Here is an 18,990-nt window from a genome sequence, read left to right as displayed (position 1 = left end):
CAGTCTAGGCACCTTGCCCACATTTTATGTTGTCCACAACCGCTCAGGTCCTATGAATTAGTGGGAACTACACAACAACTGCTCTCATCAGTCAATTGACTCTAAGGAATCTGATTTTTAACTTACTAGTTCAATGATGTATTACTCCTAAAGCATTTGGAACTAAGTTTTAGATTGTTAAAAATATTTTTAAATCTATGAAACCTTTTTAACAAGACCATTTCTTTATTTTTCAGGTGCGATATATGCTTGAAGAGGCTGCAAGATACTACGAATGGATGATTGTATTTCTGTTGATTTTAAAACCAATTAGTGAACCTATGTGCCTTATATGGAATTAGATTCCTTTTTCAATGAGCACTATCTACTTCAACATGTTCAAATGTTTCTTAAGAAAATAATAATGTGTGGCTTTTGGTGACCATCTTGTAGCACCTGCAGAAGCTTCAAAAATGAATCCGCCTGTTGCGAGGATAGACATGTATCCTGCTTTGTTCTCTCTGGTGTACACTTTTGTTTTGGAATTGTGCGTTTCTTATCCACATTGTGGATTCCGCACGTTGCCATTTATTGGCAGCTGATATGAATTCATGGCACCTGAACTGAGCACTGATCAATATATCTGTTTTTCAGAGATCATATATGCAGCCAAAATAAGAGAATGTGAAATATAGGGAGATTACCCAGAGACATGTTTCACTGTGATACAATGTAGGCTAAGGCCTAATACTTGCTGGAATATACATAAACCTTACGCTGAAGCTCCTTTTATAAATGCCCTTTTTTGTGTCTTTGTATTGTGAGACTCTCTTTTATCTGGTGTGTACTGTGTTTTTTTCTGTGGGCTGTCTGAGGTGGAGGTGGAGGTGGAGGTGAAGGTGAAGGTGAAGGTGCAGCATCCAGGTGATAAGAAATATGCTGTTAGGCTTCGACAAATGATTTTCCTAGGTGTTTGCGTGGTACTAAAAGAACCCCTGTGAAGATGTTATATGCAATGTGACATGACCAGTGCATTACAAAGCTGAATGTGTAAATAGTTCAGACGATCTAGTGATATAAGCATTTTTTTGAGTTCAAAACTCTTCACAGTAGAGTTGCATCTTAATGCAAACATCTTGAAACCACTTGGTTAGAGGATAGCTGTGCAATGCAGTGTTCACAATACTTGTCAACAAGTTACTGAATTCTTCTAGTGTCTTCATGTTGGGAAAATTAATGGATGAATAAATTGTGCACAGAAGTCAGGGAGTATGATTTAAAGAAATCTGAACCCTGGCATGTCAGAAGAACTACCTTAGGACTAGACTTCAGATGTAGCCATAAGGAGATCTGATAAATGTGCCGGAAAGTCTTGTTTTTCATTTGGGATACATTCTAGTCTGCTTTTCGTTTGCTATTAAAGTAGCATCATGCAGAACAACATTAACAACTGTGGACTTTTTTTGAAAGCAGGAATGATAGCTACAATTGTTTTTTTAATTGCCTATGCAAATGTTGATCTTCACATCAGACTTGTAAGTCTACAAATTGTCATTACCCTCTTCTCCCACTTGTACAAACATGCCACGGTACAGCTTAGTCTCACACATTCATGGGTGACTTCCAACAGTTTGTTGTTGATTAAAAGAAATAAGCCACTGTTTAACAAAAAATATAAATTGCGATTTTATACAAACCAGACATTAATATTTTTAGTCCAAAAAAAGAAGTCCATACCTATGTCGATGTGTATCCTTAATCTCGTAGCTAGATAGTTCAGACGCTGTCAAGCGATTACTCAAATATCGGATTTCTGAACTAAATATTCAGCTGCAGTTTAACTTTACATAAAGAGTACATATATATATAATATATATATATATATATACATATATATATATATCATATAGATATATATGTATCTATATGTATTAAGATATATATATTTTATACAATTAAAGCAAATATGGGATGTGCAATAAAGTAGTTTTAAAAAAGTGAACAAAACACGTCTTCTAGTTTTTATTTATCCCTCCCAACTATGATTTTGCAGTCCTTAATGCCAAAATTGTTTTGGTTTTGTCAAAAGCACTCTTCTCTACATTTTAGAGTATGTCTTCTCATAGAAACACCCACCTTCAGCATTCAGGTAACATCACCTTAAAGAGATAAAGTACTTATAAAAGTGCATTCGTGGATTTTATTTCTTTCATGAACCAGCTTTGTTGCTTTTGCTCACAGTTGTAGTTTGATTGCTGTTTGATATCTGTAAATAAAACCAGCATAGAATTATTCGAACACCTTTTAATTTATATCAAATTTGTGTGTTTTTATGCTTGTTTTATAGGTTTAACTTGCAATCTGTTCTTCTTGCGTTATCTAATCCTAAAGTTCACTACTTTCTGAGAACTCTGTATTGAGACTGAGGGAAGATACCCTCCACCCCCAATTAGCTGTTTACATGTGCCCCAAATGTCTTACTCTCTGCAGTAGTTTCAAATGTATCTGCGCATGCCACCCTGTGAGTTGCTTTAGCCTTCTATAAGGTTTCTCTATAGATCTACACATACATTTAGGTTCCTGGAGTTTTCGCAGTTGGGAACTCGCAGACACACACAGCTGTGTGTTCCGTGTGGTGAATTGCCACTTTAAGAGGTTTTAAAGAAAATGTAAGAGGCATCACTCCTCTTTTTTGGGCATGCCTGCCACCATTACTTATCATTCTCGTTTCCTCGAGGATGAGTGGTCGGCAATCGTGGCAGAGTGTAGTGGTGTAGAGGGAAGGTGGGCAGCCACCTGGAAATGGAGCTGTGTTGGACTTCTGCTACCTCCATTGTGACCCCGCTCGTATTTTGTAAAATTTGTTATGGCAGCACCCAGCTATACATGTGCCACTCATTTTATCTATTTTTTGATGGATGTGCCCCCCTCTTCCGGAAATATGAGTGTTGGCATCTTGGTAGCATGAACAGGAGTGACGCATGCGCACAAAGTCTGGCATGGGATGAAGTCAGCGGTTCGTTGATGGTGGCAAAACAGTTGCATTCCATACGTTTTTCTGTCGTGCTATAGTAGTGCAACTTTAGTAGCGCATGTAGTCACTCCCTCCTCACTATGTTGTGCCAAATCATGATTCTCAAGGCCCTCGGAAGAAATGCTAAGGCTCCAAAATCTTGCCTGTTCTCCTATGCAGTTTAAATTATTTTAGTGGTCCGGTGTTTGGTTTCTTTGCCTGCAAAAGACGACCTAGTTTAGCATTTCTCAATTGCATCTACCCATGTTGCTTTATCACTGACTTGGTCTCATGAATCGTGGCCGTGTGTGTCTTTGTTTAAAAGCTGCATAGTTCTTGCAGTCACGCCGACTGCAGTTACCCAGTTCAGGTTCTCCAAGGTCGGTCCTGGAGGGCCAGATCCATGCCAGATTTTGAAGATAACTACATTTATCTAAATGGGTATATGCTAAAACTCTGGCATGGATCCCGTCCTCCAATACCGACTTTGGAGAACCCTGACCTAGTTCAAACCCACTCGTCGTTCGACCCATTGTGTACCCCTGTCTAAGGTTTGTAGGCAGTTGAGATCCAGAGCGGCTGAGGGTTGCATGTGGTATTTGTGTTGATCCTTCTGCTAATTTAAGGCTCCTCCTGAAGCCCTGACTCATCCTTTTGGATCCTCTCTCGTGAAAGAAGAAGGAGACTCCATCTTTGACAGAAAAGCATTTGTCCAAGCATGGTGTGTATGAATGGCGCCTTCAAATAAATGGTTCCCTATCCTCGGATGCACTCACACATCCCTGTATCTTCCAGTTTTCCAGCACTGGATCAGATATTTACAAGTACCGTTAATAAAAGGACAGACTGTTTTGAATTGGTCCTTGAGTGTCGAGAAATTTAATGTAGCTAGAATGATAAGAGAATTGCAAAGCGTATGACCGGAAGGCCAAGCAACTGTCGAAGGAACACAGTGCCCCAAAGAAGAACAAGACTCAAGTTTCTCTTCCAGAGACCAGGATTCATAGAGATCATTTAATAACTATTTAGCCAGTTTAAGGGAATTGCTATGTGCTAGCTCCTTTTAGTTCATGATAACCCATTACAGGACCTATTAAAGGTACCCAGTTTGACCTGACGAGCGCAAAGGAAATTGTGGCTTGTGAGGCTTCCCTTGGTGCATTAACTGGGTGGTATTCTAAGTTCAGCTCAATTGAACAAATTCAACGAACGCACTTGAACTGGAAAACGTGTGTCCTGGTGACATGAAGTCATATAGGAACCCTCGAGGTAAGGAAAGGGATTCCTTCACAGGAAAAGTATTTAACTTGTGATCAAACAAAAGTGTCTAGGGTTTCTCCTGCAATTGTTACAACTCCCTTAAATGTCCTCCAAACATAGGAGTAATGTTCAGCATCAAATGTCTGTTTTTTGTTATGCTTTTTGCTTCCTGCCTCAGTATTTTCCCCAACATTAATATGCAAGAAGGAGGTACCTTATAGTGGGTGCTCAGGGATACAAATAAAGGTTGTTTGAATACTTGACTTAATTTCGACCAATGGTAACTATTCTGGTCCGCATTCCAGTCCATCCTTCTTTTGCCAACTGTAGGAGAGTAGGGTCTGCAATCCTATGATCACCCGGACTTTTTGCTTTTGTTTCACTGGTTTACGACTTTCTCGGGCTGTGGGCCTGCTAATCAGACCCACAGCCTAGCTGTTCTCTCGCTAAATTGCTGTGTGTACCCTAGGTGCATTACCCAATTGGAACTGGGCCACCCTGTCAGACCCTGTAACTCAGGGCATCGGTGTACCCAGGGCCTACCAGGGGCTGAAGCATGTATTATGCCACCCCTGGATGGCCATCTAAATCTGACACAACTGGCTGCACGACAGCTGGGGCAACGTGGCGTACCCGCCCGTTGCTGTAGGTATAGTATCCCTATACCTAACCTTAAAATGGACACCCGAGTTCCTATCAGTCACTCCTATGGCAGGCCTTGACAATCCTGAAGGCAGAGTGCATGGAACCGTGTGAATTGGGCTCTGGCACGAGCCGAGCCCGGTTGCAGCTTGCGGAACCAAGACCCAATGGCTGTTCCATGATAACGCGTATCACATCGGTAACTTCGGTATTGCGTTATCAAGACATGTCGAGTAAGGTGTCATACGAATCGGGATGCTGCCCCCTCACCAACTCTGGCGACGAGGTTAGCATTCCGCCCTTCTAGAGGGACACGACATGTACGTAACTGTGAATCCCGGTTAAAGGTAACTGAAGCCTCAGCTCCACAAAATGGACGCTGCCACCACAGACACGAGTCTGACCTCCTGCTGCTGGGAGTCCTTCCAGCGAGGAGAGCTTGGACAAAGGGTTTCCTGTCAGGGGCGGTGTTCGCACCGTCCCAGACAGGGTTTGTGTATTCTGGGTAAGTAGGGCTTTGCAAGAAGGTGACTGCGGAGTGGCACCCCGGTGCTCACTACGCATCTGCCGGCTAGAACCAGTTCCAGGGGCGCGCAGCCCCTGACCTGGGGAAAGTCCAGCACGGGGAGAGGGGTGTAACTACCCCCCTTCCTGGTCCCACCCCTAGGGCAGGACCTAGTCATGTACCCACCCCTTTCTTTAGGATAAAGGCCGGAGCGGGGACCCTTCCAAATTAGATCATCTTTGAATCAAGAACTACTTTCTTCAAAAGGACATTCGAGACTCTTCTCAAGATTTCTCCCTTGTGGCTAAGGAGTAGTCACCCTGCATCTGCAGGCACCATCTAAGAACTCTGCGGTTTGCTGCAAGTCCTTCCTCAGGAATCCGACGACCCAGCTCGACGAGAACCGGCTTCCCTGGCACCTCTGACCTCTACCCACATCGTCAGCTCAGCTGAGATCTGTGGGTGCGACGAGACCTCGAGGGACCGGCCATCATCAAAACCTGCACGCTTTCTTAATCCAGCACGACCACCGAAGGAATCCTCTGGTGAGTGCTCCGGGGTCCGAGAAGCCCCGATCCTGAGCAGCTCCAGCACCGAAGTGCAGCCTCCCAGCATCTCCACAATCTGCGTGGGGCCCTTCTGCTCGCCGCTCAGCACGTTGTCCGATCACTAGCCGCTGGCTTGTGATCTCCTTGACGACATCCGACAACCAACGCTGCTGGTCTGGTTGCTCCAGACCGGCCTTTGCTCCCCTTTTCCGAGAGGAGCACCCCGGACCCTCCTGGTCCACCCAAGACGCCATTTTAGGCCCACCACGTGGCCCTGAAATCTGCCAAGGCTTGTTGCCCCAATCCTGGGCCCAGCGACGCCGACAGCATCAACCTTCGTGGGACAGCTCGCACCTCCATCCTGGTCGCCGACAATACCTCCTGGTCCGTGAGACTGCAGAGCCTAGCGTCGCCCACTCACCTAGTCGAGGTGACGGCCATCCGGTGCCTTCCTGGTACCCTCTGACTACTGGCTAGTAGTACGAACTTGGTCCCCTCTGCGTTCAGGTGTCATCGATCTCTGATCCAGGCTTGGATCTCTACGAACTATTCTTCACTGGTCGCCGGCCAGCAACTCCTTCCTTCCGGCTCCTGGCTCGTCAGCGAAGACCCCCGACGCCTGTAAGACTTGTGCGGCCGCAGCCCTTGTGGCTAGGTAACTCCGGCATTTCGGTGCCCGCATAGCCTCCTTACTTAAGGGTCCTGAGTCCCTCGCTTCCGACTTGCCTTATCGGGTCCGCCCGAGACCACTAAACTTTCCGTGCCCTCGGGCACTTGTATTGATTGTGCACTTGAAGTATTTTCCTAAGAGTTTTGTTCTGTGCTTAGTACCCTGTCCTCATAAAGAGTACAGGGCTGTTGTGATTCTAATAAATATCCTGTTTAGTTTCATAACACTTGTGTGGTGTCCTTTCACTTGGTGTTCAAGGGGTATGTGATGGTATAACAGCTGGCTTAACACGCCCTCTAGAGTTTAGCCCGAAGACTGCTCGTATCCACGCTACTAGGATAGCTGGTCTAAGGTTGACTTACAACCAATCACCATAAGGGTCGTTTGGAACGATACATAGTGGTCACTAGAATAGTGAACACTGCATATCGGGCCAACTTCTCACACCAACCATGCCACCTCCGACAGGAACCAGCCACATGCAACTCAGTCCTGACCCTGATCCACTAGGAATCATTCAGACCAAATACCTGCCTAGGTTCCTCTGAGCAGAAACAGAGGCAGCCCCAAACTGTTTTCACCCTATTTGGGGCTCATCCGTACAGTGTAGGTTGGTTCCAATGGCAGTGAGCCTGGGACCCACACCCACCGGGCACACTTAGGGTGCCACACTGAGGAATAGAAAATGCGATGGGTGGAATGTTGGAGAAGTGTGGCTCAATGATTAGAGCGGCAGACCCTGATGCAGAGGTCTAGCCTGGGACCAGGGTTCAATTCCCTGCCTCGGTGGGTCTTGGGCTCAAAATTCCACGGACCTGATCATTCTCGCCTCTGTGCCTATTCCAATCATGGAGTCCCACTCGGCAACTGGGCAATAGCTTGCTTAATCTCCACAACGGCCCCCACAACGCTAAGGATGCCTGGCCTCCACCTTGGGGGTGCCCAGGAGTGGGTTCCACAGCGGTATTCGTACAAGCGCCTTGAGACCCTTGCGGGTGAGTAGTGCGCTATACAAGTATAAATTTAATGTTTGAATTAATTCCAGCCACTGGTAATTACTGTGGGTTGCATTCCTGTTCATCATTCTTTTACCCACCACATTACCTCCGCCCGGAACCAGCCATATTCAAATCTATATTGGCCCTGCTCCAATAGGAAAGGTCCAGCTTGAACTGCCAGGGCAGGTCCCCTCTAAACAAGTGTTTGCCCAGACGTTCATCCCCTGCGTTTAGGATCCAAGCTCAGTGACAAGGCTTAACAAAGCTGAAACCTGTTCCCTTCTGGAGGTTGCTGTGCCTGGCAGATCGAAATGGACTTCCCATGAGCACTGATTTGCATGAGGGGGTGGGTTGTGTCTACAGTAGCACAGTGTGTGAAAAACGAAGGGCTGGGAGCTAACTGGGGCAATTGCCAGTGGTGTATACTATTTCCTGCAATTCCTCCTATCACGTTGTTTGTGATTTCACACCCTAAATTGCCAAGGCAATTCTTAGACGTATGTTCCTTGCTTTCTGTGCCGTAGGATCCAATGGTTACCTCGCTGATCAGGCCTAACGAGGGCAAAACCAGCCTGTGGTTGCTTGTGTTCCCTTCTGGAGGGGACCAATCCGGGCAGTTCGGGATGGGCTGTTCCCATAAGGAGCAGGGTCAGTACTGATTTGCATTAAGTGAGCCTCTGGCTGGAGTGGAACGATTAGTTTGGATGCTACCAAAAGCTATTTCCATTGATTTAGCCTGCCTGCAAGTGTTCCTCACCTTGTGCGTGTTTGTGACAATGGGTGTTAAACCTCTCTAATGAGATGAATCAGTATTTGTATAGCGCAGGGCTGTCACCCCTATGGGTATCTGGGCGCTAATGGTGCCAGGGCTTTGTCGAAAAGCCAGGCTCACATTCATTCCAGTGTAGTGCACTGGAAATGTGGCAGTCTACAATCCTACAGATGTGCTTAAACTTCAAGAATACTTAATGTCTTCTTCAGTTCCGTTTCCTGCATTTTACACTTTAACCACTAGAGGACAGCATGGAAGAGGATAACGCCAAGTTCAATACATCCAGAACTCCTTTGAACAAGCGTGAAATTGCTTAAACAAATGGATCGAGAAAAAAAAAACACTTGAAAGAAAAACAAAAAGCTGAACGTGTTATGTTTACAATGCAGTCGTCGAACAGGAGGCACTGAAAAGGTGAGATGGTGCATTTAGCGCCCCTAAAATGTGGCTTGCCAGCGCCACCTCCTAAATAAATGTGAGGCTTTTGTCAAAATGCAGTGTGATCATCTAGCACAAAATCAAATACAGATTATCAATTAGGCATGTTACTTTCCTTTTACCAACCCTTACATTCTCAAAGCAGAGCAAGTGCAATATTGTCATTGAGTGATTAATATGCTAGCCTAAAAATAGCTTCTCTATCTATAAAATACGTTGATTAGGCACTAAGAAAAGGAATATATAGAGCAAACGAACTGGAACTACTTGTGTCAAGTTAAAAAGTAATCCAACCACCAGAAAATAATTTTTCCTACACTAATGTCCAGGTAATGGATTGTTAGTTTCATTCATTTGTATCAGAACTGAACGACTTTAGACTGTCCCTTTGGTTCTTTGAAAACGCTTTTGCATCTATGGAACTGGCAGTCTGATGACCCCATTTTTTGTGAATTCCATTTCATCAGCTACAGATGGCTTCTCTTCGATCCAGGAGGTAACGTGTGGGATGTAGGAGATTAGGGTCTGCTTCCTATGGTCAACCCCACTTTTTGCTTTTGCTTTACTGGTTTTCGACTTAGATGTGGCTGTGGGCCTGCTAATCAGACCCACAGCCCAGAGGCACTCTCTCTAAATTCACACCATGTACTCTAGGTACATCCAATTGGGAATTGGTTCACCTTATCAGCCCCTGTAGAAGTGTACCCTAGGTACTCAGGGCATAGGTGTAACCAAGGCCTACCAGGGGCTGCAGCATGTATTATGCCACCCCTGGCTGGCCACTCAAATAGACACAACTGGCTGATCACTCAGCTGGGGCAAGGTCGTGTAATCACCCTTGCTTAGGTGTAGTATTCCTATAACTACTTACATATAGACACACAGTAACCTATAAGTCACTCCTATGGCAGGCCTTAACAATCCTGAAGGCAGAGTGTGTGGTTATGTGTGAGATGGTGCTCTAGCCTGAGCTGAGCCTGTCTGCAGCTTTCAGAACCATGTCTTTATAGCTGTTCTATGATATTGCCATACCATATACTCAAGTGCACCTCGCGGTTAGATGCTAACTTTAATTTGGCTTTATCAAAACATTTCGTGTAAGGTGTCATACATTTTGGAATACTACCCCCTCGCCAATTCTGGCGACGGGGGTAGCATTCCACCCTTCTAGAGGGAGAAGACATGTTAAGTCCAACAATCCCGGTTAAAGTTAACCAGAGCCCCAACATCACAAAATGGATGCTGCTGCCACAGACAAAAGTCTGACCTCCTGCTGCTGGAAGTCCTTCCAGTCATGGAGGTTTGGATAATAGGTTTGCTGCTTGGGGAGGTGCGAGCACCGCCCCAGACAGGCGGATGTGTATTGGGACAGGGAGGGTTGAATAGATTGAGACACTGCCTGAGGCACACTAGATGCTTCATGCATACCCCAGTTCAAACCGGTTGCTGGGGCACTCCAGCCTCAGCTCTGGCGAGAAACTGGACAAAGGAAAGGGGGAGTATCCACCCCCCTTCCTGGTCCCACCCATAGGAGGGACCTAGTGAGCAAAGTAGCCCCCTTTAGTTGTATAAAGGTAGGAGCTGACCCAGGAGACTTTAGATTAATCCTGGAATCGAACTGAAAACTAAACTCTTGACCCTTCGACATTCAACCAAGCTGAAGACTGAAGAATCTCCCTTGTGGCCAAGGAGTGACCACCCTAGGCAACCAGGCACCATCCAGCAACTCTACGGCTTGCTTTGTCCCCGTTCCCGCCGGAACCCGAGCACAGAGCCTGACAACACCTCGACTCCTGGATCCCTCTGACCCCACTGCACGACTCCAGCACAGCTGAGCCCCGTGGACGGCTTCAGGACCCGTGGAAGCAGGTAACTTGGAAAGTCTTCAACTTGCTTACAGCGCAGCTCCTGCGGCCTCCTCGGCGCTGTGCACTGGGGACTGAGACACCCCGACACCGAGCTCCACCTGCACCGAAGACCAGCCCTCCACACTCCATGAGATCTGCGTGGGGCCCTTCTGCTTGTGTTCTGCTCTGCGCATTGTCCGGTTGCTGGCCCGTTGGCTAGTAGCCCTCTGACGATGATCCTTTTGAAAATCCACTGCTGGTCTGGTTGCTCCAGACTGGCACTTGCTTCCCTGAAAAGGTGAAGTACCTCAGACCCTCCTGGTCTGCACCAGAAGCTCTTTGTGTATCCTGCGTGGGTTGCCTTTGCTTAGGCTTGTTGGCTCTCATCTTGAAGCCCACCCCTCCATCTGCGAGAACCTTCGTGGGACAGCTCCTCCCCAGCACCTGGTCATCCTCGACTCCTCCTGGTCCGCGTGGCTGCAACGACAAGCTTCACCCCTGCACCTGATTGCTCCTCGACGACGTCTGGTTTCTTCCTGGTTCCACCCGGTCAATGGCTAGTGACCTAGAGTCTCTCTCCTCTGCTTTCAGGTCTTTTTCAACTCCGAACCACCCTTGGATCCACCCGGACACCTTTCTCCTGGTCGCCTGCAGCATCTTTCTTCACAGGCTCCGTCCTGCTTACCACAGACACGGCCGCTCCTCCACGCTGCTCCCCGACCTGCCTCCCCTAACAGCCTGGTATCGTTGCTCTCCCCAGCTGCTTGTACTCATCGCTATAATTAACTCATCTCGCTTTGCAGGACCGCTTAATTTGCATACATTGCTGCTATTTATGTAATCATCTCGCATTTTAGGAGCGCTTTATTTGTATACACCGCTGCTAGCAATTTAATTATCCCGCATTGCAGGACCGCTTTTACTGCATACATCACTGCAATTTATGTAATCATCTCGCACTGCACGACCGCTTTAATTGCAAAGATCGCTGTTATTCATTTAGTCTACTCACATTGCAGGATAGTTTTCTTTTTACTTGTTTAATTAGTGTGCCTTACAGCGCTGAACCACCTCGCCTGCTAAGTAGCTGCTGATATTATTGTGCCATCGCTGTGTTGCCTTGACAGACATTTCTTTTAGTGTTTTCTGCACACTTTGCATTACTTTGGCTGCTTGCTCCGTCCCGCGCTGCCGGCCATTTTGTTGTTGATATTGTTGTTGTCTCGCCCTGCCCGAGTCTCCGCCCCGCTCTCGCCTTCCCAGCTGACCCTCCATCCCACTGAGACTATCAGGCTCGCGTTGTGAAGATCGCACTGTGACCGTCCTGCTTACCACAGACACGGCCGCTCCTCCACGCTGCTCCCCGACCTGCCTCCCCTAACAGCCTGGTATCGTTGCTCTCCCCAGCTGCTTGTACTCATCACTATAATTAACTCATCTCGCTTTGCAGGACCGCTTAATTTGCATACATCGCTGCTATTTATGTAATCATCTCGCATTGTAGGAGCGCTTTATTTGTATACACCGCTGCTAGCAATTTAATTATCCCGCATTGCAGGACCGCTTTTACTGCATACATCACTGCAATTTATGTAATCATCTCGCACTGCACGACCGCTTTAATTGCAAAGATCGCTGTTATTCATTTAGTCTACTCACATTGCAGGATCGTTTTCTTTTTACTTGTTTAATTAGTGTGCCTTACAGCGCTGAACCACCTCGCCTGCTAAGTAGCTGCTGATATTATTGTGCCATCGCTGTGTTGCCTTGACTGACATTTCTTTTAGTGTTTTCTGCACACTTTGCATTACTTTGGCTGCTTGCTCCGTCCCGCGCTACCGGCCATTTTGTTGTTGATTTTGTTGTTGTCTCGCCCTGCCCGAGTCTCCGCCCCGCTCCCGCCTTCCCAGCTGACCCTCCCTCGCCCCTCCCCTTCCACTATCCACATATGACAGATGCATTTACGCGCAGCGGTTACGAGCAGCGATCGCGCCCTATGCGCGCCGAAGGTGCTCCAAAGGTAAGCCCGTCTACGCCCGTCCGCGCCAAGCCCGCGCCCAGCGCCAGACCCCCTGGCCCCCGTACCACCCACCCCACCCGCATTACATACGCCGCCTCCACCCTCTTAGCCCTAAACCCCGGTCGACTCCCCTACTGCGCCCAAGCCGCTCCTGGACACACCCATGGACCCTTCACATGCAACTCCTGCAAGTATGACGGCACCAAGACCAACTCCTCATCCACTAACAACAAACAGAGACCTGACACCAACCACCTTAAATGCATCCTGCTCAACACCCGCTCAGTCCATAGACACGCCATCGACCTTTGGAATCTACTAGACACCATCTCTCCGGACGTCGCCTTCCTAACAGAAACATGGATGAACGCCTCCTCAGCCCCAGACATCACCATTGCCATCCCCGAAGGCTACAAGAACATCCGGAAAGACCGCACCAAACAAACAGGTGGAGGCATCGCTATCGTTCATAAGAACTCCATCCGCATATCAACCAGCTCAGACGTCAACCTCGCTAGCGCCGAGCACCTTCACTTCCAGATCCACACCAACCCCAAGACCACACTCAGAGGCACCCTCCTCTACAGACCACCTGGACCCCGTGCACAATTCAGTGAAGACATCACTGACTTTATCACCCCACACGCCCTCCCCTCCGAGGACTACATTCTATTGGGAGACATCAATTTTCACCTGGAAAAAAGCAACAACAGCAACACCTCCACCCTTATGGACAATCTCGCCAACCTCGGACTCAAACAACTTGTTAATTCCCCCACACACTACGCAGGTCACACACTCGACCCTATCTTCACCTCCAGCAAACATATCTCCTTCAGCCACACAACAGCTCTCCATTGGACGGACCACAGCTGCGTTCACTTTATCTACAAAAAGACCACAACCCACAACCATCCTCAACCTGCTCTGCGAATAAACTGGAACAAAATCACCACCGACCAGATCTCATCGCTTCTTCAAAACCCCCCTGCCCACTCTTCGAACCCCAACCAAGCAGCCATTAACCTCACTCAATGGCTAACCAACAGCGCCGACAACCTAGCTCCCCTGAAAAAACGTCAAATAAAACTAGGTAGCAAAAACGCCCCCTGGTTCAATGATGAGCTTAAGAAATCCAAGAAACTCTGCCGCTCCCTTGAGAAGGCATGGAAAAAAGACCCCAACACCAGCATCAGGGACGCCTTCAAAAACGCCACCCGCATACACCACCAATTGATCCGGACTGCCAAGAAAGCCGCTTTCAAAGACCGACTTGACAACAACGCCCACAACAGCAAGGAATTATTCAACATCGTCAAAGAGTTCACCAACCCCACTGCCAACTCCAACGACATCACTCCCTCTCAAGCCCTTTGCGACTCCCTAGCTTCATTCTTCCACAACAAAATCGCAGACATCCACAACAGCTTTGACAACCAACACGGAGACCAACCCACCCAACCTTCTGCCGTACCTTCACCCCCCTTGAACATCCTTAATAACTGGAACCCAATCTCTACTGAGGACACCATATGCCTGATGAACTCCATCCACTCAGGATCCCCCACAGACGCATGCCCTCACCACATCTTCAACAAAGCAGATTCCATCATTGCACCACACCTCCGAAACGTCATCAACTGCTCCCTCAACTCCGCCACCTTCCCAGAAAGCTGGAAACACGCCGAACTCAGCGCCCTTCTGAAAAAACCCACAGCCGACCCCACCGAACTCAAAAACTACCGCCCCATATCGCTCCTTCCATTCCCGGCCAAAGTCATCGAGAAAGCTGTCAACAACCAGCTCCCCGCCTTCCTCGAAACCAACAAATCCCTCGACTCCTCACAGTCCTGCTTCCGTGCCAAACACAGCACTGAGACCGCACTCATCGCAGCAACAGACGACATTCGTACTCTACTGGACAATGGAGACACAGTCGCCCTCATCCTCCTCGACCTCTCTGCAGCCTTCGACACAGTCTGTCATAGCACCCTGTTACAACGCCTCAGAAACATCGGAATCCAAGGAAAAGCACTGGAGTGGATCACCTTGTTCCTTGCCGGAAGAACCCAGAGAGTCCGCCTCCCACCATTCAAATCAGAGGCCACTGAAGTCATTTGCGGCGTGCCACAAGGATCCTCACTCAGTCCCACCCTCTTCAACGTATACATGAGCCCCCTCGCGGCCATCGCACGCCAACACAACCTCAACATCATCTCCTACGCTGATGACACTCAACTGATCCTCTCTCTCACCAAAGACCCTAACACCGCCAAAACCAACCTACATAAAGGAATGAGAGAAGTAGCCGAGTGGATGAAGCACAGCCGTCTGAAACTGAATTCCGACAAAACAGAAGTCCTTATCTTAGGTACCTCCCCCTCCGCCTGGGACGACTCGTGGTGGCCAGAGTCCCTTGGAAAAGCACCCATCCCGACAGACCACGCACGGAACCTGGGCGTCATTCTGGACTCCTCACTCTCGATGACCAGACAAGTCAACACCGTTTCATCATCTTGCTTCAACATTCTTCGCATGCTCAAAAGAACATTTTGCTGGATCCCCACTGAAACTAGAAAAACGGTCACCCACGCACTGATTACAAGCCGCCTGGACTACGGAAACATCCTATACGCCGGTACCACCGCAAAACTTCAGAAAAAACTCCAACACATCCAGAACGCATCAGCCAGACTCATACTAAACATTCCGCGTAAAGACCACATTTCTGGTCACCTGAAAAACCTCCACTGGCTCCCCGTCAATAAGAGGATAACATTCCGCCTCCTAACTCACGCACACAAAGCACTTTACGAACTTGGGCCCGAATGCCTCAACACACGACTTTCCTTCTACACCCCCTCCCGCCAGCTACGCTCCTCCCACCAAGCCCTTGCTGCTGTACCTCGCATCAACAAAACCACCATGGGAGGAAGATCCTTCTCCTACCTGGCGGCTAAAACCTGGAACTCACTTCCCATTCACCTTCGCCTCACTCAGAACCACCTAGCATTCAGAAAGCAACTTAAAACCTGGATATTCGACAAGTAATTTCCCCCCCCCTTCTCCAAGCGCCTTGAGACCCTCTGGGTATGTAGCGCGCTAAATAAATTAATTGAATTGAATTGAATAGACTTCAACAGCGAAACCCGACACATCTTCACACCTATGCACCCGCTTCCTGTGGGTGAGGTAACGCGAGTACTCCGGTGCTCTCGAGGGTATTGACTATCCAAGTGTCTAGGTGTTTAGTTGTTTCCTTCTAGTTAGATCGGAAGTGTCCTAAATCTCCATTTACTTACCTTTTACGTTCCTATTGACTCTCGCGTGAGAGTACTGACTCTGCACACGCCGCCTGTGGACCTCCTACTCCTAACCTAAGGGTCAGATAGTGTAGCCCCAGCGATTCCCTAGGCCTTCTCCTTTCCCGAGTCGTGGTTCTTATACCACTTACTTAGTATATGGGTTTACGCGCCCCTTGGGCCTGACTGTAAATTGTGCTATTTAAAGTATTTCTGAGTGTAACTTGTTATGTGCTTTTGCCTCTGACCTCACAAAGAGTTCAGAGGAGTGTGTTAGTGAATAAATACATATATATTTTATATATATCCTGTGTGGTGTCCTCTCATTTGGTATTCAAGGGGTTACATATGGTAAAACAGCTGGCTTTACACGCCCTCAAGAGTCTTTTAGCCTAAAACTGTTCTGTCCACGATACCTCTAGGATAGCTGGTCTATAAGGTTGGCTTTACAACCATCACCATAAGGGTTGTTTGGACTGGTGCAAGGTGATCACTAGAATAGTGAACACCATATACCAGGCCAACTTCTCTCATGGGATACACTTTAAACTGTGCTTTGAACTGATTCCAGCTGCATGATAGGACTGGTTATTGGATTGCTGTGTTCTTGGGTTTCAGCTGTGATTTTATTTTCATGGGAGGGCTGAACAAGTTACTTTTGGTAATGCCTTGGCTCTAGCCGCTGATTCTTTATCAATGTCCCTGCTCTGCAGTCTGACAAGTGCATCTGAAGAGGACCTCACTCTGGCAAACTTCTTGTCAGTACCTCAGTATGGCTCCTTGCTTCTGGCATGAAAAAATAGTTTCAAAACTCAGATCAGCAGGCAGAAGTGGCACCAATATAGGCGCTGCACACATCACTTAGGATTTGGAGGCCGCCGTGCAGAGCTGAAAGACGCCACGTACTGGCGTACAACAGGACTGCTCAAAAAAATGTCCAAATCAAGTCCGACACCTGGGTTTAATTCGAAGTTAAGGAATCTGCCGCTAGATGGAGTCTCTACCAGATAAGGTGTTATCTAAGGTAAGTATCTTTTTCAACAGGCCCCAACCTGAGTGTCTGTGGATGGCTGAGTGGACAGTGAACAGCTTTTTAGGTCGAGGACCGAAGGCTGCGCTTGCGCAGTCTCCGGTGGGAGATTTATTGATTTGGAGTATGGGGCTTGAACCCGCCTCTCTCTTCCATTGGCTGGCTCCCTAAACGGGGGCCAGCCATTAGATGACAGGGGCATCACTCTCTTTCGGATTCGGGGGCGTGTTTATTTGCGTTCTTTCGACTGTGGCGTCATCCGTCGCTCAGAACGCCAAAAACACGCCCCCGAATCCAAAATTTTCGGATGTTTGCGGCCGCCATTGTTGCCCGTCCGCCGCCGAGTCTTCCAGTGAGTGCTTGGTTTTTTTTTATAAATCAAAAACATCTTTATTGAACTAGGTTTCGGACGGGAACAAGCAAACTAGAACAAACATATACAGGGCCAATAAGAGCCTGTGTTGCCGCTGATGGAACTTCACTGACAGCAAAAAAATCTACCCTGTCTATGCTTGAACTTTACGTGACCCGTGCGTGATCAACTATTGCGTGGATTTTGACCGTCTCGCAAGCCTCTTGACCAACCACTAGTCATTCCCAAAGGTGAGGAGGAGGAAGCAGGAGGCGTAGGAAATCAGGAGGAGGCCCGCTGCAGGCCTAGCTAGCACGCCGCCGCCGGTAAAAGGTAAGCCATCTGCACCGGTCTATTGCCTCTTTGTTTGGAGAATAAGCACTGAAATTCTTAAAGTCAAAGCCTCTGGAACCTGGAGCGACCCGAGTTTCTGCTAAAGACGGCAGTGCACTGGGCCAATGCTGATGTTCGCAGGATGTGGAGTTTGTTTTGTACTCCAGGCTTTATGGGAAGCAGCATTCCCTTCCACCCTGTACAGTTGCGTAGTCAGTTATCCTATTGAAGTTCTGGATATAAGTGACGTATTCTTCCGATGCAGAGACAGCGGCCGCTATGGCATTTCCTGCCCATCTTGCAGGGGAGCCCAAGCACCTCGCTCGCTGGATAATGGGTTTTTGTGTAATTCATACACTTCCCGTGTAAGATCGTTCTTGGCGCTTAGAAAAAGTGCATGTAGGGTGCCTCGTAAATTAAAATGTATGGCTTAAACCGGGGCAATACTCTACCCTATCGGCATAACTGAGCTGTAATGGCCCCTTTAAATATACCGGGACATTCTTGGATCTTACTTTTGATACGTATTTGGCATGGCCTGCCCTCTAAAAAAAATAATGAACTGCTTATTATTGTCTTGTATATGATTGTTCACTGCTGAATGCGTCGCCTTTTTCCGGACTCTGTGTATCGCCACACTAATGGACCATTGTAATTGCACCCTAGTTGCTAATTGGATCTGCGCATTTGTGGTTCATAGTGTGGGTGAATTGTGACACATGGGAACATTGTTATTGCTTATTGTGTTGTCATTTAGGTGGTACTTCTTGTCAAGCTTGTGTGTGTGTGGGGCTGTGTGTGTGTGTGTGTGTGGGGCTCTGTGTGCGTGTGTGTGGGGCTCTGTGTGTGTGTGTGTGGGGCTCTGTGTGTGTGTGTGGGGCTCTGTGTGTGTGGGGGGCTCTGTGTGTGTGTGGGGGGCTCTCTGTATGTGTGGGGCCTCTGTGTGTGTGAGGGGAGGGCTCTGTGTGTGGGGGGGAGGGCTCTGTGTGTGGGGGGCTCTGTGTGTGTGGGGGGGCTCTTTGTGTGGGTGGCTCTGTGTGTGTGGCTGTGTGTGTGTGTGGCTGTGTGTGGATTGGTTTTTTTGTAGGTGGCTCTATGTGTGGGTGGCTCTATGTGAATGACTCTGTGTGGGTGGCTCTGTATATGTGTGTGGGTGACTTTGTGTGTGTGGCTCTGTGTGGGTGTGATTGCAATAGGTCATGCATTTGCGAGCGATTAAGCTATTGGCATTGTAAATGACAATGCCATTTATTTAACGATTAAGCTATTGGCAATGTAAAT

General features: G+C 47.9%; 1 protein-coding gene across 1 annotated transcript in view; it reads left to right on the top strand.

Moving 5' to 3' along the window:
* CREG1 (cellular repressor of E1A stimulated genes 1) overlaps window positions 1-769 on the top strand; it is a 192,052-nt gene extending 191,283 nt beyond the window's left edge. Inside the window, exon 4 of the mRNA XM_086935570.1 lies at window positions 237-769. The gene's annotated coding sequence lies outside the window, so the exon portion shown is untranslated. The remainder of the gene's footprint in view (window positions 1-236) is intronic.
* Window positions 770-18,990: the final 18,221 nt, after the last annotated feature.

The sequence above is a fragment of the Lissotriton vulgaris genome, chromosome 8, assembly GCF_964263255.1.
Source record: "Lissotriton vulgaris chromosome 8, aLisVul1.2, whole genome shotgun sequence".
NCBI lineage: Eukaryota > Metazoa > Chordata > Amphibia > Caudata > Salamandridae > Lissotriton > Lissotriton vulgaris.
The sequence above is the reverse complement of the archived record's forward strand: the minus strand, read 5'-3'. Positions and strand labels throughout refer to the sequence as shown.